This window comes from Palaemon carinicauda, chromosome 19 (genome assembly GCF_036898095.1).
Source record: "Palaemon carinicauda isolate YSFRI2023 chromosome 19, ASM3689809v2, whole genome shotgun sequence".
In the NCBI taxonomy this organism is placed as follows: domain Eukaryota; kingdom Metazoa; phylum Arthropoda; class Malacostraca; order Decapoda; family Palaemonidae; genus Palaemon; species Palaemon carinicauda.
In genome coordinates, this window is record NC_090743.1 from 119,222,477 (window position 1) to 119,239,994 (window position 17,518).

A 17,518-nucleotide genomic window follows, 5' to 3' on the forward strand; every position below is an offset into this window, starting at 1 on the left:
ACAGGTTCCTAGCATCGCTAGGAACGAGTGGCCTACATAAGTAGTGTGAGGAGGAGAGTGTGACTCGTCCTATGAAGTTGACCTTGAGACCTTCAGATAGGAATTCTAGGATAGGACGTTCCCCATACCACCTCGTCAGGGTATGGGAGACGCAACAGTATTAAGCTTAATACTAGGAGCACAAAGAAGCATGGGTTACCTGCAGAGGTCGAGGTCAGCTATGCGAGGACCAGGATGCTGCTTCCCCAAGAGAGGGGAGAATGAAGAAAGAAGTAAGGGTCAGACATACTCTTTCATTCACACAGACTAAGACCGGGTAACAACGCCCTCAACCTACTGCTACTTGTCCAAAAAGGAGCCTGAGGTTAGACCAGCTGTTGTGCAGCCACCACAGGGCCGATAGAGAACGTATCGAGGCTCCTGTGGGTCACGTCTTGCAGGTAGTGGGCTGTGAAGGTCGTTTGACGCTTCCAGACCCCCGCTTGAAGTACCTGCGTCACAGAGAAGTTTCTCTTGAAGGCCAGGGATGTAGCAATACCCCTGACATCGTGGGCCCGAGGGCGACGTGACGGAGGAGGGTCAGGATTCAGGGCATGGTGGATAACCCTTCGAATCCAAGCAGAGATGGTGTTCCTTGTGACCCTCCTCTTTGTCCTGCCTGTGCTCACAAACAAAGCTCGCACATGAGGACGGACTGCAGCCGTTCTCTTCAAGTAGTACCTCAGACACCTCACTGGGCATAGTAGCAGCTGGTCTGGGTCGTTTGTTACAGAACGGAGACTCGCGATCCTGAAAGAGTCGAACCGAGGATCCGGCACTCCAGGATTCTGAGTCTTGGCCACAAACTCAGGGACGAACCTGAACGTTACCTCCCCCCATCCCCTTGAATGGGCGATGTCGTACGAGAGACCATGAAGTTCACTAACTCGCTTGGCCGAGGCCAAGGCGAGTAGGAAAGCCGTCTTCCAAGACAGGTGGCGATCGGAGGCCTGGCGTAATGGCTCGAAGGGAGGTCTCTTGAGAGACCTGAGAACTCGAACCACGTTCCAAGGAGGGGGTCTCACTTCCGACTGGGGGCAGGTAAGCTCATAGCTACGTATGAGTAAAGAGAGTTCTAGCGATGAAGAAATATCCACGCCCTTCAATCTGAAGGCCAAGCTTAAGGCTGAGCGATAGCCTTTCACTGCCGAGACAGAAAGGCGCATTTCTTCTCGCAGATACACAAGGAAGTCCGCTATTGCTGGAATAGTGGCATCGAGTGGAGAGATACCCCTTCCACGACACCAACCACAAAAGACTCTCCACTTCGCTTGGTAGACTCCCTCAGAGGACCTTCGCAGGTGCCGAGACATTCTCTCCGCAACCTGTTGCGAAAAGCCTCTCTCCGCGAGGAGACGCTGGATAGTCTCCAGGCGTGAAGCCGAAGCGAGGCTACGGCCCTGTGAGGGACACCGGAGTGGGGTTGTCTGAGAAGCTCGTGTCGTGGAGGAAGCTCCCTTGGGAGTTCCGTCAGGAGTTGCAGAAGGTCCGGAAACCATTCCGCGTGATGCCATAGCGGAGCTACTAGAGTCATGGAACAGTTGACCGATAGTCTGGTCCTGTTGAGCACCCTTCTCATCAGACAGAATGGTGGGAAGGCGTACACGTCGATGTTGTCCCACCGTTGCTGGAAAGCATCTTGCCAGAGTGCCTTGGGGTCCGGGACTGGTGAGCAGTACAGGGGCAGCTTGAAGTTCAAGGCTGTCGCGAACAAGTCCACCGTCGGGGAACCCCACAAAGTCAGGACTTTGTTGGCTATCTGAGGATCCAAAGACCACTCGGTACTCACTATCTGCGAAGCCCTGCTCAGACTGTCGGCGAGCACATTCCTCTTGCCAGGAATGAAGCGAGCTGATAGTGTTATCGAGTGGGTTTCGGTCCACCTCAGAGTCTCTACTGCAAGATGGGATAGCTGTTGCGAAAAAGTGCCTCCCTGCTTGTTGATATAAGCCACTACCGTGGTGTTGTCGCTCATCACCACCACGGAGTGACCCGCCAGGAACCGTTGGAACTGTTGAAGGGCCAGAAAGACGGCCTTCAATTCTAGCAGGTTGATGTGTAGGCACTTTTCTGATTCTGACCAAAGGCCTGAGGCCCTCTGGTTCAGAACGTGCGCCCCCCACCCTTCTTTTGACGCGTCCGAAAACAGAGTCAATTCCGGGGGAAGGACGAGAAGACTCACTCCCTTTCGCAGGTTCTCGTCGGCCAGCCACCACCGCAAGTCCGTCTGTTCCAGAGACCCCATTGGGATCAGAGTGTCCGGGGAATCGGATCCTTGATTCCACCGGGACTTGAGCCGCCATTGAAGGGATCTCATCCTGAGGCGGCTGTTTGGAACCAGACGGGCCAGGGAGGATAGGTGGCCCAAGAGACGCAACCACGATTGGGCGGGGAGTTCTTTTCGCCTGAGGAAAGGTTCCGCCACCCTCCTCAGCCTTGCTATCCGGTCGTCTGATGGCAAGGCTTTGTGGAGATTGGAGTCTATTAGCATGCCTAGATAAACCAGTCGTTGGGACGGCTGCAGAGAGGACTTCTCGAGGTTTACCACGATCCCCAGATCCTGGCAAAGATCTAGAAGCCTGTCTCGGTGTCAAAGAAGGGTCGACTCCGAGTCTGCTAGGATCAGCCAATCGTCTAGGTAACGAAGGAGACGAATGCCGTTCCTGTGCGCCCAAGTCGAAATCAGGGTGAACACTCTGGTGAACACCTGAGGAGCTGTGGAGAGACCGAAACACAGCACCTTGAACTGGTAGATCTTGTTGTCTAGGCAGAATCTCAGGTACTTCCTGGAAGACGGATGGATTGGGATCTGGAAGTACGCATCCTTTAGATCCAGTGTACACATGAAGTCTTGTGGTCTCACCGCAAGTCTGACCGTGTCTGCTGTCTCCATGCTGAACCGGGTTTGTTTGACAAACCTGTTCAGAGCCGAGAGATCGATGACGGGTCTCCAGCCTCCAGTAGCCTTCTTTACAAGAAAGAGTCGACTGAAGAAGCCTGGAGAGCCGTCCACGACCTCCTGGAGAGCACCCTTCTCGAACATGGTCTTGACTTCGGCCTGAAGGGCCAGCCCCTTTGCCGATCCCATGGCATAGGAGCTCAACGACACTGGATTCGCTGTCAGGGGAGGTTGAGATGACGTGAACGGGACGCGATAACCTTGGCCGATCACTGAGATCGTCCAAGCATCGGCCCCGAGATGTTGCCACCTGCGGACGCAACGCTGAAGGCATCCCCCCACAGGTGGACACGCAGGGGGACTGCCACCCCTAGGGCTTGCGGCCGCGGCCGCCACCCCTAGAAGTCTTGCCTCCCCTGGAGGACTTACCACCCCTCTTGACCTTGGCTGGAAAGGGCTGGGGCTTAGACACCACTTTCTTGGCTGCCGGTGCCTGTTTTGGAGCCTTACGAGGCTGTTGCTGCTGTTGTGGCGGGGCTGGAGGCTTATAGGGCCGAGTTGTAAGGGCCCTGTGGAGGAGGGAGTCCGTGCTGGATTTCCTCCACCTCTCAGCCGTTCGCTCCAAGTCTTGAGGCTCAAACAGGCTCTCCCCCAGGAGGGAGGCATGTCGGAGCCTACACACATCTACGGCGGGGACCTTCGGATGGAATCTCTCGGACACAGCATCGCGACGCTTCAACACCGAGTTGGCCCACAGGGTGGTAACCTGGTGCGCCAAGAACTCGATGGAGCGGGTGCCCGAGAGCAAGAAGGTCTCTAGGGCCTTCCTATTGGTCTCCTTGGACAAGTCCTCAGATCGCAATAGGATGCCCAGAGATCCTAACCAGAAGTCCAGCCACGAAGTGGCCTGCATGGCACACTTAGCGACCTTCTCGTGGTTAAGGATCTCTGCCGCCGAGAACGACACCTGCCGGGCAGAGAGTTTCTCCAAGGGAACTCCCTTCGCCAGCTCCTCCACAGAGTGATGGAGAGGAAGAGCGAGGTTGTGCTCACCCAGGATCTCGAAATACCTCCTCTGCTGAAGGCGAGGAGGAGGGATGAGTTTGTTCCCGGCAGTGGAACGACTGGAGGAGGCAAGAAGTGCGAGCTGAGCATTGGCCCTAGCTCTGGCACTCTTCAGCCCCCGAGACCAGGGCAGAGCTGCACTGGTCTTAGGGGCCTTCCGAACGTCGAACACTTCATCCAGAATCGTGTCTTTGGCTTCACGGGGGGGGATGACTGGATCCGCAAGACTGTTAAGTTGCCTTATCAGGCTTAGGACCTGCCAGAAGGCATGTTCGGACTCTTGCTGTTCTCCTCCCTGCGGGCTGGCAGCTAAGTCTCCTGCCCCAGGAATCTCTTCCTGGGGTGATACGTGGACATTCCCCTGGGTAGTCGTGGGTTCCTGTCGAATCCTTGCAGAGGATTTAGGGATGGTCTTGGAATCCTTGGGCTCCCTCCTAGGAGGGATACAGGATCCCAACAACGAGGTTCGAGGGGCCCCTTCCTCACGAGACGATTCTCCTGCCTGAAGCGAAGTCTTCCCCCCTGGTGCCGAGGGGAAGACTACCGGTCCACTGGACTCACCTGAGGACGGAAAGGCCTCGTCCACGGGAGAAGGAGAGAGTACTCGTGCAGGAGAGGGGACCCTCGAGACCGACCTCTTGGGAACCAACTTCGCCCTGGGGGAAGTCACCACGAAGTCCACTCCTCTCTTTCTCTTCAGCGTAGGAGAGACAGCCGCTGGTTTGTTACCCTGGCCGGCGAGTGCTGGTTTCATAACCCTCACTAACGCCCGTGCCAGCGGACCAAACCAAGTCTGCTGCTCAAAGGACACAGAGTCCGAAATCCTCGCTAAGGTGAAAGGGATCGGGCGATCCTTTGGAGTGGACACGACGGTACCTGCCTGAAAAGAAGGTGGGGAAGAATGCTGTAATGACCTGTCCTCGTCCTGCAATACCAACCTGTGCTTGGATGGAGGTGATCCCGAGTGCCGTCTAGGAGCACACGTCCCTGCTGCTACCACCGGCTGTGGAATTCGCCGCGAACTATGGTCGCGCGAGGGTGAATGGTCGCGCAAAGGCGAATGGTTGCGCGGGTGATCGCGCGGGCGCGCAGGCGAGCGGTCGCGCGGGCGCGCAGGCGAGTGGGCGTGACGGTGGGCAGGTAAATGAACACGTGTCCGAGGCGACGAACGCAAGCGATGGCGCGACGGCGCGACGGCGAGGGATCGTGCTGCCGCGTAGGTGAAGAAGATCGCTGGCGATAATGACCACGTGATGGTAAGCGATGGCGAGCAGCATGTGTAGGTGAATGATCGCGCGCAATAGGGCGGTCGTTCAGGGTTGCGCGATGAGGAGCAGCATGCGTAAGCGGGCGATCGTTCAGGGTTGTGCGATGGCGAGCAGCATGCGCAGGTGAATGATCGCGTGAAAGGGTGCGATGGTGATCAGCATCCGCAGGAAGGCGATCGTTCAGGGTTGTGCGATGAGGAGCAGCATGCGTAAGCGGGCGATCGTGCAGGGTTGTGCGATGGCGAGCAGCATGCGCAGGTGAATGATCGCGAGAAAGGGTGCGATGGTGATCAGCATCCGCAGGAAGGCGATCGTTCAGGGTGTTGCGATGAGGAGCAGCATGCGTAAGCGGGCGATCGTGCAGGGTTATGCGATGGCGAGCAGCATGCGCAGGTGAATGATCGCGAGAAAGGGTGCGATGGTGATCAGCATCCGCAGGAAGGCGATCGTTCAGGGTGTTGCGATGAGGAGCAGCATGCGTAAGCGGGCGATCATGCAGGTTCGTGCGATGGCGGGCAGCATGTGAAGGTGATCGCTGGCGAGCTGGTGATCGCTGGCGAGCAGAAGGTCGACGCGTGTCCTGTGAGAGGATAGGTTCACGAGCAGGAACGGGAAGATCGCTGGCGCGTTGGCGAACATGTGTTTCTGACACACGCGCAGCACGATGTTGCGTAGCCACAGGACCAGGTGGATGGTGAGCAGGGAGTTCAGCAGGAACTAAAGGGTGGTCAGAGACCGCAGGGCGATGGTCCTCAAATGAGCGCTGACGCTCGGAAGAGAGCTGACGAGCAGGAGAGCGCTGGCGAGGGGGGCGAACCTCAGGAGAGAGCCGACGAGCAGGTGAGCGTCGGCTAGCAGGAGAGTCTTGGCGAGCAGGAGATCGTCGACGAGCAGGAGATCGCTGGCGAGCAGGAGATCGCTGGCGAGCAGGAGAGCGCTTGTGCGCTGGCCCTGCTCGCGTAAGGGAAGAATCCCTTAGCCCCGAAGGGACCGTTGCCCGTCGGGTGACGAGTTCTCCAGAAGGCGAAGATCCGGCAGGAGATGGTGAGCGGTCTGCAGAGAGGTTCATCGGTTGAGGCTGACGAGGAGAGTCCCCCCCGGAGGACGAAGACCCAAAAAGGCGCCTCTTAGTCCCCCTGTAAGGGGAAGGGAGGCCCTTGTGGCGTAGAGGGCGGTGAGCCTTACGGCGGAGGCGGCCTCGGGGGAGATCGTCGGGACCATCGGTCCTCCGAAGGGGAGTCTCCTTCAAAACACTTCTCTCAGAAGGAAGCTGGGCAGCAGTCGAGACCGAAGGACTCACTTCCCCCTTCGAAGGATGCACGGAAGGAGGAGGAGAGCCTAGAGCACCATCACCAGCAACAGCACCTGCGTCGGAAGGCCCAGCCACGTCGGAGGCCTCTGTCACCACGACGTCGACAATAGACAGAGGGTCTACCTCCGCTACCACCGGCGACTGTTTAACAGCGGCCCCCAACGAGACAAGGTCAATAAGAGCGACCCTGGAGGGCAAGCCCTTAAGCCCCAGGGACGACCAAATCTGTAACAGATCATCACTGGATAAAGTATTATTATCAATAACCTCCCCCGGAGGAGGAGGGGGAACCGCCTCGCTATGGGAGGCGACGCCCTCTCCCCCCACCGAAGGTAGGGAAACAGAACAAGGGCCTGCGCTCCCACTCGGACGACTCTCCTTAGGAGGCGGACGAGGGGGAGCTTCGGAGGAGGTTTGGGCGGCGGAAGAAGAGTCCCGAGAACCTTCCTCCTTCAAGGCTAACCCCGGAGAAGAACGGTCTCTCTTGGACTTCTTCTTACGCCGACGGCCAAACCTCTCCCACTGGGAGGCAGACCACTCCCTGCACTCACGGCACATGTTATCCTGGTCGCACCGTCGGCCCCGACATTGAGGGCAGAGGGTGTGAGGATCCGTAATCACGTCCGACATGAAAGTCCCACAAGGACGGCCGGCAACTCCAGGGCATGTACGCATATTAAATAAAAGAAAATAACTGAAGGTCAACTTCCAACCAATCACACAAGCTGAAAAGAAAAAGAAGAAAATTAAAGGCTGTCACGAAGGCGATGAACAGACACGTCTGATCACCGCCGAGCCAAAAGTGAAGTGAAGCAAGTCACCGGTGTGTGGAGGGGGGAGGGGTAGCAAGCTACCCTTCCCCACCCCCCGCTAACTAGCGCGGGGGTAATTAACCCTCGATAAAACTATTGGCTCGTCATTTCAGCTGCGCTAAAAGTAAACCCTTTGTAAATAGCATGGTTTGTATTTCGGTTACGGAACAATTTATATTTAATGGAAATCAATACACAATAAATAAATGAATGAATAAAATTCTACCTCACATCAGAATTGATCCCTAAACACCAGACTTTAGTCAGCTAGACAGAATTGGTTGTCTCAATGCAAGTGCTTTCCAGATCATATTACAAATTCATTTCCAATCTGGAATAAATTTAAGTCTAATTTCCATTTAATACTTGTGTAGGTGAGGAAATATGAACATTTCTAGATCATAATTCATTTCCCATCTGAAATAAAATTCTTCAGTCTTACTTTTCCTCTAATACTTGTGTAGGTGAGGAACCATGAATTTTATATTTATCAAGAATCGAACTGGTAAAATTCCTAGAATTGAGGTGAATAGGAATATGACAATATCCATCTGAAAGGTCTAATGAAAACTTACAATCTTTTTTTCTTTGCTGCCCTCAGACCTGTCGCGGGTGTTCTCATTGAAAACTGGCAAGTACTGAAAATTTGTTGAGGGATGAGACATCTAGAACTGGACTCCAAACTTCTGAAGCCTTGAGGACAAGGAATAACCTATTGTAAAACTGCAGAGCAGGGTTTAATATTTCTTCTTCACATATTTCTCTGGAAATTCCAAACTTCTTGATGCACAATCTGAGTCTTTTCTGTACTTTTAAGATAACTCTGGACAAGGGAGCATTTGAGGTTAGAGGAATTTGATCATGATTTTTTACTATAGCTAACACCAATAGATTGTTATGAAAGTTCTTTCAAATGTGATAAAAAAGGGACAATCTTTCTCCAACTAGAATTCTCCTAGAAGGAACAGCATAGTCATGTCCTGAATAGAACAGAAGTGTTTACTACCACAAGTGATTTCTTATCTTAAATGAACTTTAATATTACTATAAGTTCAAAACAATTGAATTGAGAAGTTGATTCCTGCAACATTCATTTCTCTGACTAACTTAAAAACCTAGTTTTTTTCCGTCCTTCTTGTAAAGGACTTTCCTCTCAAAGTAAACTTGGCAGTTTAATCAGTTTCATCACCAGAATTGAGATTGTTGAGGGTGAATATTTTTAATCTATTTAGATTGAGATAAAATGAAATGTTCTTGTGTTAAGACACATATCGGAACAAAGTTCCCCAAAGACGTCATGGTCCATAAAAGTCTCTCTATAAAAACTTCATCCCTTGAACTACTGTATTAATCACAGAAGGAAAGATTGATTTTTTTTTTGCCACAGAAAAAACCTATAAAGGAACTCCTATTATTATTCCCAAATAAAAAATTTTCTGAGCTGTCATGAGAAGAATCTGACCAGAGCAACGGTCAGGGGGGATTAACATATAAGCTAAACAAGCTATAGCTTAGGGCTCCCCCTTTCTTGGGGCCCAGAAAAAAAAAAAGAAAAAGAAAAAGAAAAAAAAAAAAACTGTACAGATGAAGTATATTGCAAAATGCAAATGCTTCTTGCTAGTGCCATCTGCTGATGATTTTGTGAACTACATCATGTCATTAGTTTAACAATTACTTTGATAAAGAGTGAATGGCTTCTGATATCTATTAGGTCCTAAATATCATATAGTACAGTATATCACTAGGATATCTGGAGTCTGGACATATAAAGGGCCCTTTTATCTCAAATAACTTGGGGCCTGCTACTGCCTCCGATGCCTTAGATGACCGTGGAGGTAGCAGCAGTAGGGGATTCAGCATTATGAAGCTTCATCTGTGGTGGATAATGTGGGAGGGTGGGCTGTGGCACCCTAGCAGTACCAGGTGAACTCGGTTGAGTCCCTTGTCAGGCTGGGAGGAATGTAGAGTAGAGGTCCCCTTTTTGTTTTTGTTTCTTTGTTGATGTCGGCTACCCCCCAAAATTGGGGGAAGGGCCTTGGTATATGTATGTATGTATGTAACTTGGGGCCTCGCCAAATCTAAATCTGCCCCTGAAACCACCCACCACTTTACCTATTTAGAAATATGAGCAAACTATATTTCTTGAAACTACATCCTTTCTAATGCATGTCAAAAATTTTCCAGTGGATAGGTATAAGAGAACTCAGGGTTCCAGGATTCTTAGCCTTTAGAAATGGGGACCATCAACCTGGTGAACAATTGAGGGATATCCTGAGACTGAATTACTAGCACTTGCATTGGTAAACCTTAGAACCTCTGATGAAACGAAAGAATTCCTTGAATTCAAGTGGATAGGAATAGGAAAACATGCATTAGTTAGATCTTATGAAAACATCCAATATTACAGTATTTCGTTATTACAGTAACAACAAAATTATTGAGGGTATGTCCATCAAAAACTTTGTGATAATTGTAAACTTTTTAAATTTGAGGGATCCAGAAAAGGTTTGCAAACCACCACCACTTTAAAGACAAGGAATAACTTGTGAAAACCTTGGAGACTGCAATTTTTACAAAATTAGATTAAAAATTAGTGCCTCTGTTGTATTCTTTGACTAACTTATATATGGAAAGGGTTCCTTGGACAACTAAAGCCTGGATGATAGCTTCACTTGATGTATTAATCTCTACATTTACCTTCCAAGAGAAAAAAACCTGTGATGAGCAGGTGGCCGAGCTTGCAAGCGAATGACGTACACAGCCATTTAAGCAAGAGGCAACTAAAAAGTGTTATTAAATCTTAAAAAGATTAATACAAAAGCTAAACATTTTGATCTAAAGGAATCATACGATTTGCCACAACATCCGTAACGTAACGAGGTTGCTCAGGGGCACTTATTTCATCGAGAAGAGATAAACGACCCAGACTAACATTGGCACATGAGGAATAAGTGGTTTTTTGGTGGCACTTACGGTACTTTAGCGAAAAGAGGGATATAAGGATCCAGAATACCATCTCAGTCTTCTGCCCTGCAATCTAGTTGTCTAAAAGAGTGACTATAAATGTAGGAATACTGGATACCAACTGAATAGTTTGGCTAAGGTTTAATATAGAGTCGGTTAGGTCTGAAAAATTAAATTTACCCTAAATCGAAGATGTGTTGGTCTTCTGGGCTTTCACAAAAGCTATATAAGTTTATGACTATCAAAGCTAAACTCTTTAGAACCATTGGAAGTCAAAGGCTACAGTAACATCTTCGTCATCAATCCTTTTAAAATAAGCTAGCCTAGTCGTCTCTGGATTTACCCTCCATGAAACATGATATCTTAATTATAAAATAAATTTTTGAATATACTTACCCGGCTCGACAGAAAACACTAAAAAAACTCGCGAGCGATCGCTATGAATGTTGCGGGTGTGCCCACCAGCGCCAACTGTCGGCCAGATACCACTCTTGTATGTAAACAAAACCTTCAATTCTTCTCGTCCCGCTGTGTCTCTATTGGGGAGGAAGGGAGGGTCATTTAATTTATATATTCACCGGGTAAGTATATTCAAAAATTTATTTTATAATTAAAATATCATTTTTAAATATTTAACTTAGCCGGTGAATATATAATAGCTGATTCACACCCAAGGCGGTGGGTAGAGACCAGAGTTAATTATGTTTACAGCGTATAAGCTAAGAGTTTTTTCATTTTGACAGTTATCAATATAACAAAACCAAAATATATAGGTACCTGGTAAGGAAGATGACTTAGACGATTACTCTGCCTTGTAAGTCTGTCTTCCTCACGGAGCCCAGCGATCCTCTTAGGATGCTGACAGACTCCCAGGAGCTGAAGTATCAAGGGCTGCAACCCATACAACAGGACCTCATCAAACACCTAATCTGGGCGCTCTCAAGAAATGACTTTGACCACCCGCCAAATCAACCAGGATGCGAAAGGCTTCTTAGCCTTCCGAACAACCCATAAAACAATATTAAAAACATTTCAAGAGACAGATTAAAAAGGATATTGGAATTAGGGAAGTGTAGTGGTAGAACCCTCACCCACTACTGCACTCGCTGCAACGAATGGACCCAGTGTGTAGCAGTCCTCGTAAAGAGTCTGGACATCTTTTAAGTAAAATGACGTGAACACTGACTTGTTTCTCCAAAAAGTCGCGTCCATAATACTTTGCAGAGATTTATTTTGCTTGAAGGCCACGGAGGTTGCTATATCTCTAACTTCGTGCGTCTTAACCTTAAGCAAACAGCGGTCTTTCTCATTCAAGTGAGAATGAGCTTCTCGTATTAAAAAAATCTGATAAAATATGACAAAGAATTTTTTGACATAGGCAATGAAGGTTTCTTAACTGAGCACCATAATGCCTCAGATTTCCCTCATAATGACTTAGTACGAGCTAAATCGAACTTAAGAGCTCTAACAGGACATAATACTCTTTCCAGTTCGTTGCCTACGATCTCTGATAAGCAAGGAATATCAAAAGATTTAGGCCAAGGACGAGAAGGCAGCTCATTTTGGCCAGGAAACCAAGTTGAAGTGAACAAGAGGCTTTTTTCTGTAGAAAAGCCGATGTTCTTACTGAAGGCATGAAGTTCACTGACCCTTTTAGCCGAAGCCAAGCACACTAGGAAAAGTGTCTTGAGGGTGAGATCCTTCAGGGAGGCTGAATGTAATGGCTCAAACCTGTCTGACATGAGGAACCTTAGGACCATGTCTAAGTTCCATCCAGGAGTTGCCAAACGACGTTCCTTAGAGGTCTCGAAAGACTTAAGGAGATCTTGGAGATCTTTATTGTTGGAAAGATCTAAGCCTCTATGTCGAAAGACCGAAGCCAACATGCTCCTGTAGCCCTTAATCGTGGGAGCTGAAAGGGAGCGAACCTTTCTCAGATGTAAAAGAAAATCTGCGATTTGGGCTACGGAGGTACTGGACGAGGACACAGATGCTGACTTGCACCAGACTCGAAAGACTTCCCACTTCGACTGGTATACTCTAATGGTAGAAGCTCTCCTAGCTCTTGCAATCGCACTGACTGCCTCCTTCGAAAAGCCTCGAGCTCTTGAGAGTCTTTCGATAGTCTGAAGGAAGTCAGACGAAGAGCGGGGAGGCTTTGATGGACATTCTTTACGTGGGGCTGACGTAACAGATCTACCCTTAGAGGAAGACTTCTTGGAAAGTCTACCAGCCATTGAAGTACCTCGGTGAACCACTCTCTCGCGGGCCAGAGGGTAGCAACCAACGTCAACCTTGTCCCTCCGTGAGAGGCGAACTTCTGCAGTACCTTGTTGACTATCTTGAATGGTGGGAATGCATATAAGTCCATAAAAGACCAATCCAGTAGAAACGCATCTATGTAGATTGCTTCTGTATCTAGGACTGGAGAGCAAAAGATAGGTAACCTTTTGGTCAACGAGGAGGCAAAGAGGTCTATGGTGGGTTGACCCCAAGTAGCCCAAAGACTCTTGCCCACGTCCTTGTGGAGGGTCCATTCCGTGGGTATCACCTCACCCCTCCGACTGAGACAGTCTGCCAAGACGTTCAAGTCCCACTGGATGAATCTCGTCAACAGGGAGATGCCTTGAATTCTTGACCATAAGAGAAGGTCCCTTGCGATCTCGAGCAGCGTGAAGGAGTGTGTGCCTCCTTGCTTGGAGATGTACGCCAAAGTTGTGGTGTTGTCTGAGTTGACCTCTACCACTTAGTTTCGAAGACGCTTTCTAATATCATCAAGGCCAAGTGGACTGCTAATAGCTCCTTGCCGTTGATGTGCATGCTCTTCTGACTTGAGGTCCACAGACCCGAGCATTCCCGACCGTCCAGGGTCGCACCCCAACCCAAAACCGACGCGTCTGAGGACAACACGTGGTTTGGGTTCTTGACTGCTAGGGATAGTCCCTCTCTCAGACTGATATTGCTGTCCCACCCTTTCAGGCATGCCTTTATTGGTTCGGAAACTGGGAATGATACCGTCTCTAATGTCTTGTCCTAGTTCCAGTGAGAGGCTAGATGGAACCGGAGAGGCAGAAGGGGTAGTCTCCCTAGTGAGACAAACTGCTCCAGGGATGAGAGAGTTCCTACGAGACTGTTCCAACTCCTGACTGAATAAACGTTTTCTTTTCAGCATTAGTTGGACTTCGAGCAGGGCTTGACTGCGAATCTCCATCCCCAAATATAGAATAATCTGGGATGGGATCAGTTGGGACTTTTAGGTTGACCACAAGTCCCAACTCCCTGGCCAGACTCAACGTCCAATGTAGATCCTGCAGACAGCGAAGCCAGTCGTCCAAGTACAGGTAGGCTCGGATCCCCGATAGATGGAGGGATTTTGCCACATTCCTCATGAGCCTCGTAAACACTGAGGCCAAAGCACAGGGCTCGAAACTGGTACCCCACATTCCTGTAAACAAACCTCAGAAACGGTTGGGAATCCGGGTGTATAGGAATGTGGAAGTATGCCTCCTGAAGGTCGAGAGAGACCATCCAGTCGCCTTCCATAAATGCTGTCAAGACAGCCTGGTAGACTTCATCGTGAAGTTTGTCTTGACAATGAACACATTGAGCGCACTTGCCTCTTACGTACTCCTGCAGTGAACATGGCTGCCAAATCATGGAGCCATCCCTGAGGGACTTGTTCCTGCAGAGAACGTGGCTGTCAGATCAATGGAGCCATCCCTGAAAGCCTTGTTTATGCATGACATAATTGTACAGCAAAACTTCAAAGGCTCGAAAACAGCTGTGAAGTTGACCTGTAAAATCTTGGAGCGTCTCATGGCCAGGCGCCAGGGAGAGTCTATGAGGTTTGAGAAGTCTATCTGGGCAGAGGCAGGAACTCCCAAGCCGAGAACTTCTCTCGTGTCATATCAGACTCTCGCTCTATAAGCCAGTTTAAAAGAAGGGAAAGCAAAGGCTGTCTCCCCCAAACTCCTCCTGGTGATAAACCAGTCGCCTAGCAAACGTAAAGCTCTCTTAGAAGAGCGAGAGAGCACTAGCTTATAAAACAACGGCTTCGAAGTAGCTAGGCCTAGTGTAAGCTCTGACGTTTAGGCGAACGAGGAGCAGCAGTTACAAAAAGATCCGGACAAAGATCCTTAAAAATCAGCATGATTTATTTAAAGTCCATAGAGGGCTAAGCAGCTTTAGGCTCCTCTCCGTCTGACAGAGTCCTCAAGGGAATATCAGTAAGAGGGGGAACAGCAACTTCCTCATCTGAAGGAACCTTGTCCGACAATAGCCGAGTCTCAAGCAAGGGAGAGACCTACCGTGGTGGCAATGCTTTACAAGCAGAGTCCACACGCACTGGTGCATTAGTAGCGGACCAGGACGCAACGTCATGTAACTGCTTGACAGTCTGTGAACTGTCAACAACAACAGGTGCAAGAGACTAGGACGCAACGTCATGTAACTGCTTGACAGTCTGTGAACTGTCAACAACAAAAGGTGCGTGAGGACGCACAGCGTCCACTCGAGACTGCTTTGACCGCCTAGACTGAGCAGTCAAAACAACTCTAGAATGCGGAGGTTGACGCTCAGCGTCAAAACAAGTCAACTCCGATTGTTAGCGAACGTCCTGAACGTCAACAGGAGCATCAGCAAGTGGCCTAACGTCCAAAAGTGGCTGAAAATCCACACGAGACCGCATCGAGTGTGGTTCTAAACAACCTGACTGACGTGACTTAGCTACGCCAACGTCAACAGGACGCACAAAGGAACGTTAGGGTGGCTGAAAACCAGGATCTCGATGAGATAAACGGCTAGGCTCAACGGACTTATCGGCAGAATAGTCTTCCATAAGGGAGGCAAGCTTATTCTGCATGTCTTGCCGTACAACCCATTTGGGATCAACGGGAATGGTTGCAGTAAGAGACGAGGGTAACGTCTGTGACCGCAAAACCTTGCCTACAAAAAGACTCTCGGAGTCTGTGTTACGCTTTTGTTAGGCGGCGAGCAGTCTTCCGATGACTGCATAGGGTCAGAGCTGTCCTAATGGTTAAAACCAGGACGCTGGACCTGTCCTGAAAGGACTGACTTTCGCTTAAAGGGCTTCGAAACCTTGTTTCACGGTTTCTTATGCGAAAAGCCTTCGGATGACGAGGAGAAAATCGTCTCTCTCGCCTTATGGTAGGGGTGATCTTGGTAAGATACACCCGATACCATAGAGGGAACGTCTGTTCGCTGATCAAGGCCTCTCGAACCCATAAGTCGTACGACATTACTTCTCCCCTGGGCTTGGGAGCTTGCAAGAGGTCCCGGACTAGGCGAACGACAGGCACGAACAGACGAACCCTCGGTCGTAACACTGATAACACTTTGCGCAATATCACTTTATCACTACAATTTTCTGTTTTGCACTTATTTCACTGAAATCGAATCTTTTAACAATTCACATTAGGTATGAATAAAACTGATTTCTACCTAAAGCACGCAATTCTACCCTCATCAAAAGGTTGTAATTGCGAAATAGGTCATATAATGCAAGCACATTAATACCAGCAAAAAACAGTAAACATATTTTAAGATAAAAAATTCAGTGGCTGGGGAAGAGACTAAACACTAGTTCATTCAAAACTACGTTTTCAATCTCTCACCGTACATAGCCTTGGGACGAGAATAAAAAACTAAAAACGTTTTATCCTTTCTCCCCGTACAGAGACTAGGGATGAGAGTAACTCGAGAACAACGTTACCCGCTTGGGACGAGATAAAGATCGGAACGTTTTCTCTCCTCTCTCTCCCTCCGTCTCTATCTCTCTCTCTCTCTCTCTCTCTCTTGATTTCGCACCTAAGAGAAGAGCCCACTTATGTTTCGTCAAAAAAACAGGTTATTTGACCAAAGGAAAAAACTGAAAGGTTTTTCAATTAAAAAGTTCCTTTAAAATAGAATTTAAAACATTTAAGCTTTGAAAGAAGAATGAACAAAACGTCAGAATCGATTTACTCTTTCTGCAAAGTGAAACCGTGATACTCTCTCTCTCTATCGTAACGATAGAGCGCAAAATGTGTAGCATAAATAAACTAAACGTTAGTTCATCTTTGAAACAGTACGGAGACTATTCAAAGAAAATCTTTCATAAAATATCTATTAAAAAAAATTCATTTAATAAGTTTTAAATCATTAGCTCTTTAAAAGCTATTTACGATTTAAAGGGCTCAACGTTGTTTAACTTCGGTTTCCAAGTTAGGACCGCCTACTCTCAGGAAAGGTCGCATATAAACAAATCATTAAAATTTATTTTGATGTTTATTATAAATGGAAAGCTAATCGAAGAGGCCTAATAAAGGCGGTTGAGATATAAAATATATAGAGGAAAATCTATAATTAATTAATTTATAACGTGATAAGATAATTGCTAAAAGCCTAAACACACTTCCGTCTAAGGGAAGGGTCGGCCATTTAAAAGTCAAAGAAAGTCCATACTCTCTTTGTCATCAAAAATTAAATCTATCCAAAAACGAGTTCAAGATTTAAGATGAAGATAAAACACCTGCACTGCGAAAGCTCAAACCAAAATGAAGTACTTCACCAAATATGTTGAGAAAACTCCAGGTTCTACAGCGAGTATTGATACGTCTTGTCGTCAACGTCGACAGAGAAGAATTGAAGGTTTTGTTTACATACAAGAGTGGTATCTGGCCGACAGTTGGCGCTGGTGGGCACACCCGCAACCTTCATAGCGATCGCTCGCGAGTTTTTTGTGTGTGTTTTCTGTCGAGCCGCTGAGTTGCAGCTATTATATATTCACCAGCTAAGTTAAATATTTAAAAATACTTTCTAAAGAGGAACAGCGAAACCTTCGCACTCCTCACAAAAAATCTCCAAATTATAAAATGTCCTTTGCACAACTAAGCAGTAATTTCCAACATATCCGGAAGAAAAGAACTTTAAACAATTAAAAAAAAAAAGAAAAAAAAACTGACACTCTGGAGCTCACGTTGAGCTGCCCGTTCTTCTTCCCCACCGTTATCCCTACATTAAGGGTTCGGTTGCCTGATGCGCCCTCTCCAATGCCTTCTACATAGGCACCCTCTTCCACCAAACCTCTTCTCTCCATATCATCCTTCACTTTATCTCGCCATCTAATTCTCTGGCTCCCTCTAGATAGTCTCCCCTTAAC

At 48.4% G+C, this 17,518-nt stretch overlaps 2 protein-coding genes across 3 annotated transcripts in view; one reads left to right on the forward strand and one right to left on the reverse strand.

Annotated features, from left to right (window-relative positions):
* The window catches only part of LOC137658792 (pre-mRNA-splicing factor CWC25 homolog), a 585,361-nt gene that overhangs the window by 323,206 nt on the left and 244,637 nt on the right, over positions 1 to 17,518 (forward strand). The window lies entirely within an intron of this gene.
* Positions 1 to 17,518, reverse strand: part of LOC137658786 (apoptosis-inducing factor 3-like) — a 92,155-nt gene that overhangs the window by 27,886 nt on the left and 46,751 nt on the right. The window lies entirely within an intron of this gene.